This window comes from Vicia villosa, linkage group LG6 (genome assembly GCF_029867415.1).
Source record: "Vicia villosa cultivar HV-30 ecotype Madison, WI linkage group LG6, Vvil1.0, whole genome shotgun sequence".
Taxonomy (NCBI): Eukaryota; Viridiplantae; Streptophyta; class Magnoliopsida; order Fabales; family Fabaceae; genus Vicia; species Vicia villosa.
This window is the reverse complement of record NC_081185.1, coordinates 83,830,483-83,836,824: the sequence shown is the minus strand read 5'-3', so window position 1 is coordinate 83,836,824 and position 6,342 is coordinate 83,830,483. Positions and strand designations below refer to the sequence as shown.

Below are 6,342 nucleotides of genomic sequence, written 5' to 3'. Positions count from 1 at the left end.
CGTCCGACATGGTTCGAAAACACGGTTTTATAAAAAATTATGTCAATTTCAAAATCTGTTTTGCCCTCAAATTAAATTTTTTTATAGTTTATGAATTTCTTTACTTTTATTGTAGTTTAAGAAAATTCCAAAAAAATCTCAAAATTCTTATTTGACTTAGATTAAATTTTTTGTTTTTTTAATTTTCTGAATTTATTTAAATCATATTTTTTCTTTCGATTTGTTTTCGCCTAATAGGGACACTGTTTGCATTTTTCGTGTTTGTTGTTGCATTTTTTATTCTTATTCACTCATAACTTGTTTGATTTTGATTTTCATTATCATAACATGGCTTAACAAAGAACTTTAAGAGAGCTTGTTGCACCTGATGTGAAGTATAATGTTTTATGTATTGATTATCATTATGTTGATAACCCTGATGTCGTCGTCTCCTTTGATACCTGCTGGAGAACCTTATCACCAAGGATCAAATAAATTGCATTGTGTGCTTTCTCAATCAGAGTCGTCTTCTTCGCCGCCGTTAATTCAGCATTCATGGCTACCTCTCCTTTCAACACTTCCAAGCAATCCTGCTGAACCAGTAGGGCTTTCATCTTCAAGTGCCACAGACCAAAATCATTCACTCCGGTGAACTTTTCAATCTCATACTTTGTTGAAGGCATCTTCTCCACACTCACCGCACCAATTTGTTGTGAATTCAATGCCAATAATAAAGTATAAAACAAGGGATGAATAAAGAACAAGGAAAAAGAAGAACACAAGAATTGGTTATAACTGTTATTCTTTCACTTTCTCTTAAAAAATAAGATTACAAGTTTACAAGAATAATAAATAATCTCTCTCACCCTAAATTAGGATTTGCATTGTGCAATGATGAGAGACTAGTATGCTATTTATAATAAAACCTAACATACTAACTAATGGACTTTTTCCACACTGACCATTACACAAGCTAACTTAATAAACAAGCTAACTTAACAAATTAGGGTTTAAACACTAAAACCTAACTTAACATGCTAACAACCCTAGCATCTTCGACATCAACATGTGAACAACCTTCGACTTTATGCTTAATCTTGTCGAACCAAGAAGCTATCCTTCGAACATACTAGAGTTCGATACAATATCTCACAGTGACCATAGGAAGTAGTTTACAATGGAAATAATTACTTATATTTGCTTCAAATAATTCTGGCAACAAACTTTCAATGTAGAGTTCAACAAAGGAATGGGGATCAGGAATGTCAAAATTGTTTAATACTGAAAGAATACACATCAAACATAATAGTTTGTTTTATATATATATATATATATATATATATATATATATATATATATATATATATATGACTAAATACAGTCTACTATACATGAACAATGATATGTGGTAAAACCCAAAAGGTGTAGTTAAGAATTTGAAACACAATTATCAATAAATTATACCAGAGAATGACCTAACATGATATCAAAAGGGTATGAGATAACAATATACCAAAAATCTTGTAAAATAGTTTTCGGTATGAAAGTAAAACATTTGTCCTGCAAAAACAACATTACATAAATAAATAAATAAATAAATAACTGAAACATTATTCAAATCTGCAACTCATCTTCCTTCTATCAAACCCTATTAACACAAACACAAAGAAGAATCAGAAAAATGAACACATGGTAACAATTCACCTTTCTTCAATTTCAGATCTGAAAGTTTTTATTCCATCTCATTATAGTTCAGGTCTGCAAAAATTAGCACCAATAATATTAATGAAATACAAAAAAAAAATGTTCAAAAAAACAATAAATATAATGGTTGAATTTTCAAAACAAGAACACAAAATAGAAAAGATACATAACTTAAAAAATCATAAAAGTGGCAATGATGTAGTTTTAGTATTAAGAATTTGATTGTAACTAAAAATGTATAATTCTGCTTATTTATATTAGTTTTGGTGGGAGTACAAGAGGGATGTCTGGTGGTACGATTTTGTTTTGGATTGTAACTTTATGGCACTGCTTGTGCATAGTTATTTCTTTGATATACTTTTGCTTCTTCAAATAAAATCATAAAAGTGAATGAAAAAATAGAGATTGAAAAGAACATGAGAGATTCGAAGAAAGCATTTTCCGAAAAACCATATTTGAGATGGAACAAAGCATAAAGATTGAATTTTTAAGTTCAAAAGCAAGAGGTGAGGGAAGAAAGATGAGAGCAGGTTGAGATAAAAGAGAAAGATGCAGTAAGCAAAGAGAGGGAAGAGAGAAAGAAAAATGGATGGGAGAGGGAGAGAGAGAGAGAGAGAGTGAGAGAGAAGTAATTTTAAAATGTGAGCAATAAACCAAATATTGAATGCTGAGAAGGGGAGATCATCAAATATTAATAAAATATCAAATATCCCATTAATTAATATTTTAGGATATGGTAGGTCAGATATCAATTAATGAGCAGCAGGTATGTGTGTTGGAAGAAGGGAAAATTATAAACAATTTGGTAAAAGTAGAAGAGTTTGAAAAGACAAGCAAATGAAGTAGCAAAAAGCAATGTATGTATCATCATGAAATGAGACTTGATAAGAAAGAGAAGGAAGCAAGACAATGCTGGCTGGTAGGAGAAGGCACCCACGTGGCAGCATATTGAAGCAGAGGGGTATGTTGGTATTTTCTATAACAGTTTGTTTTCTTAGATTGTAGATATCCAGGGGTGATTTTGACCAGACGACAATTAATGTTACCTTAAATTTTAAAACGGCACTTAAAAAGAAACAAAGTTTTTAAAACATTAAAAACGACACTTAAAAAGAAACAAAACTTTTACGCAAAAACGACACTTAAAATAAACAGATATATTATTAAACACATTTTTCACAATATTGAATTCTTCCATACAAAATAATTTAATTTATTTCGCATAAAAAAATTAATAATAAATTAAGAGTCTTATACTGAAAAAGAAAATTAAGAGATAAAAGAAATACAAACAAAGTTTTCTTTTACAGCAACAAAGTTAACTTCTATCATTGATTAAAAGAGATTTAATATAAGAGAATAACATTAACGATACTACGTCTAGACTAAGAATTAGTCGCCTTCGCTAACGAGTGAGCAACTATGTTCGTTTAGCGCTTAATAAACTTTACTACAAATTAAAGTTAGAAAAAGAAAATAATATATGCTTAATAGACAAAATAATAAGACTAAACTCAGAACATTGGAAATTACAATCCAATCAAGTGTAAAATTTAGGATGGAACACAGAGAAAAAACAAGAAAACTCCAAAAAAATACAAACCGACCAAAAAAAAAGTGTCAAGACTATCCCTTAGCTTTTGATTCTGATGTGTAGATACTCGTTCTAATATGCATTCAAACTATGATAATGTTGATCACTTTATTGATACTTCACTTAACTATTACTACAATACATAATATTCAAATTGCATAATTGTTTATTTATTTTAGCTTCCCATATATTCTATTCATTTGTGACTGATCAAATGCTCCATTGCTCTTGATTACATAATTCTACATGCCTTTATTGAAACAACAACAAAACATTGCGTAACAAGCTCCACTATTAAATCCCTCAGTTCTGCACGTTTGGACACAATTATTGTCGCATGCCGCAATGCATTTATAAACAGAATTGTCTTGGGAATCCAGTGTTGCTCCTGCTTCCAAAAATTAAATTCACAAATTTAAAAAACTCTTGTTTATACAAATGATGTTAACAATGATGTAGAAAAAGTAACATACATAAAGAATGAAAAATAAAATATTTTCCTTTAAGAACAAAAAAACTTTTCCTAATTTTCGTACCTGAAACCATGACCAACGCAATGCAAAAAAGTCCCGATAGAAGAGATTGCCAAATGAGCTTCGCCATTTTTGTTTGAAGATTTTCTTACAACTCTATTTTCTTTTGTTCTTGCAATATGCATAACAATGTTCAAGTTCTTTATATAGTACTCATTTGGTAAGAACTTTGAGAATTAAGTATGATTTATATATATATATATATATATATATATATATATATATATATATATATATATATATATATATATATATATATATATATATATATATATATATATATATATATATATATATATATATATATATATATATATATATATATATATATATATATATATATATATATATATATATATATAAAATTTAACTCATATATTACACGACCACTCACTATATTAATTTGAAATATACATATGATATAAATACCCAAAAAGTAGAGAAAGAAGATTGAAAAAGATATATTATAACTCATGCAATTTATTTAACATATGGAAAACTGACAATAGGATTACTGCAAGTGTATAGTTTTCCCTTTTCTTGTTAAACGTCTCAACTATCATCAACAAAATAGGTGACAATGACCTTTCACATGTATTTATTTATTTTCTTTAGAAATAAAAATTAATTGCTATGGAAAAAAATTGACATAAAAATGTCACGCTCACACACCATTATCACCTTTTCTTTTTTTTTTTTGGTGGCGGAAGCTCTTGCAAGGTTGGTTAAAAAATCTGTGGAAATAGGTGAATTTGAGAAGTTTGTTATTAATCGTAGGTGTAATGTGGATGTCCTATAATTTGCGGACGACACTTTGTTGGTCGGAGAAGGGATGTGGAAGCATGTTAAGGCGATTAAGATTGTTTTAAGAGCTTTCGAGTTGGTTTTGGGTCTCGGCATTAATTTCCATAAAAGCAAGTTGATTGGAATTAACGTGTCGCCTAATTTTTTGGAAGTCACCGCTTTCTATCTTTCTTGCAAAATCGGAGAAAGTAACTTCTTATTTCTTGGCATCCATATTGGGCTAAATCCTAGGAAGGTCTCATCTTGGTATCCGCTTATGGAAAAGGTGAAAAAGCGCTTGGCGGGGTGGAAGAATCGTTTTCTCAATCTTGGAGGTAGAATCACTCTCTTGAAATCTATTTTGTGTTCTCTTTCTATCTTCACCTTGTCTTTTTACAAGATGCCGGTTAAAGTAGTCAAAGAATTCACTAAGATACAGAGCAATTTCTTATGGGGAGGTGTGGAGGAAAAAAGAAAAATTCATTGGATTAGTTGGAAAGTAGTGACATTACCATTTTTGAAGGGGGGATTGGCTATTAAGAATATTTCCGATTTTAATCTAGCTCTTTTAAACAAGTGGAGGTGGAAGATTATAAATGGCTCTAATTTTTTGTGGTATGAGATTTTGAAGGCCCAATACGGTCAGGGACGGAGCTAAAAAATTTCAATAGTGGGGGCAATATTACATATAAATATATGATGATTTTAAATTTTTTTCTTTTTAAAGTAAAAAAATAAAATAAATGTTTAAAATAATTTATTAATTAGAATATTATATTTTATATTTAAAAATAATAAATAAATAAATTAATATACAAAATTTAGGTACAAAATTGTACATGTACACTTAAAAAAATAAACTAGAAAAATAAAAATAAAATAGAAAATCTATATGATATTAATGATATGCTTTTTCTAAAAGTTCAATAAATAAAAACAAAGAAAAAGGTTGGAAATATATATGAGACTTTAGTGGCTGCATATATAATATAATTTACATTATGATTTGTATTGTTATGCATATATATTTGTTACCCTAGGATTTCGACTTGCTAAATAATGGTAAAGTGATCTCTAAGACAGGTGAGATTATTAAAGAATCTAAGGCGAAGAGTTTGATTAAATAGTTTTGTTTAGTCAAGACTGACGTTCGACTACCAATAAATCATCATTGCCAAGGTTCGACTAGAATTAGTCAATACACCATGCATGTTCGACTAGAACAAACAGAAAAACTTAGACGTTTTGTTTAAGTATAGCTCTGAAGTCGGAGGGCATCAGAAGTCAAGAGGCAGTTTCAAGCAGTTTTCTGACAGTTTTCACAAGACGCGTGGAAGTCTCCCAGTTGAAGATATTGCATGTCGAAGACACGTGTTGACTGATAATCAGTCGACCGTTAGTAGTAGTTATTTTATTTTTACTATTTAAGCAAGTTCAATAGGAACAGTTTAGGGTCCGCATTTTCCACAAAACACAAGTGAACTCAAATCTCTGTGCAAAATGAGTGACGAGTTCAACTTTGAAATGTACGTATGCGTACCAGTCTAATTTATGCAATCATTTTATGTTATATTTCATTTTCAGTGCACATTTACTGCTTTCTATTGCTTTTAGTTATTTTAAAAGCCTTTAATTTCAGCGTTTACTTTTACTTTAAAGTTATTGCGGCATTTAATACAGACCAGATACACGTAGTAAACAAATTAAAGCAATTAGTCCTGGAATATTCTAGTTGATTCCGCAAAAGTA

General features: G+C 29.5%; 1 long non-coding RNA gene across 1 annotated transcript; it reads right to left on the bottom strand.

The window, feature by feature from the left end:
* Positions 1-3,146: 3,146 nt before the first annotated feature.
* Positions 3,147-3,994, bottom strand: LOC131611784 (uncharacterized). The gene is made up of 2 exons (XR_009287133.1): positions 3,814-3,994; positions 3,147-3,665 (listed from the first exon to the last, which is right to left on the bottom strand). It is a non-coding gene; the product is annotated as an uncharacterized LOC131611784 (long non-coding RNA).
* Positions 3,995-6,342: the final 2,348 nt, after the last annotated feature.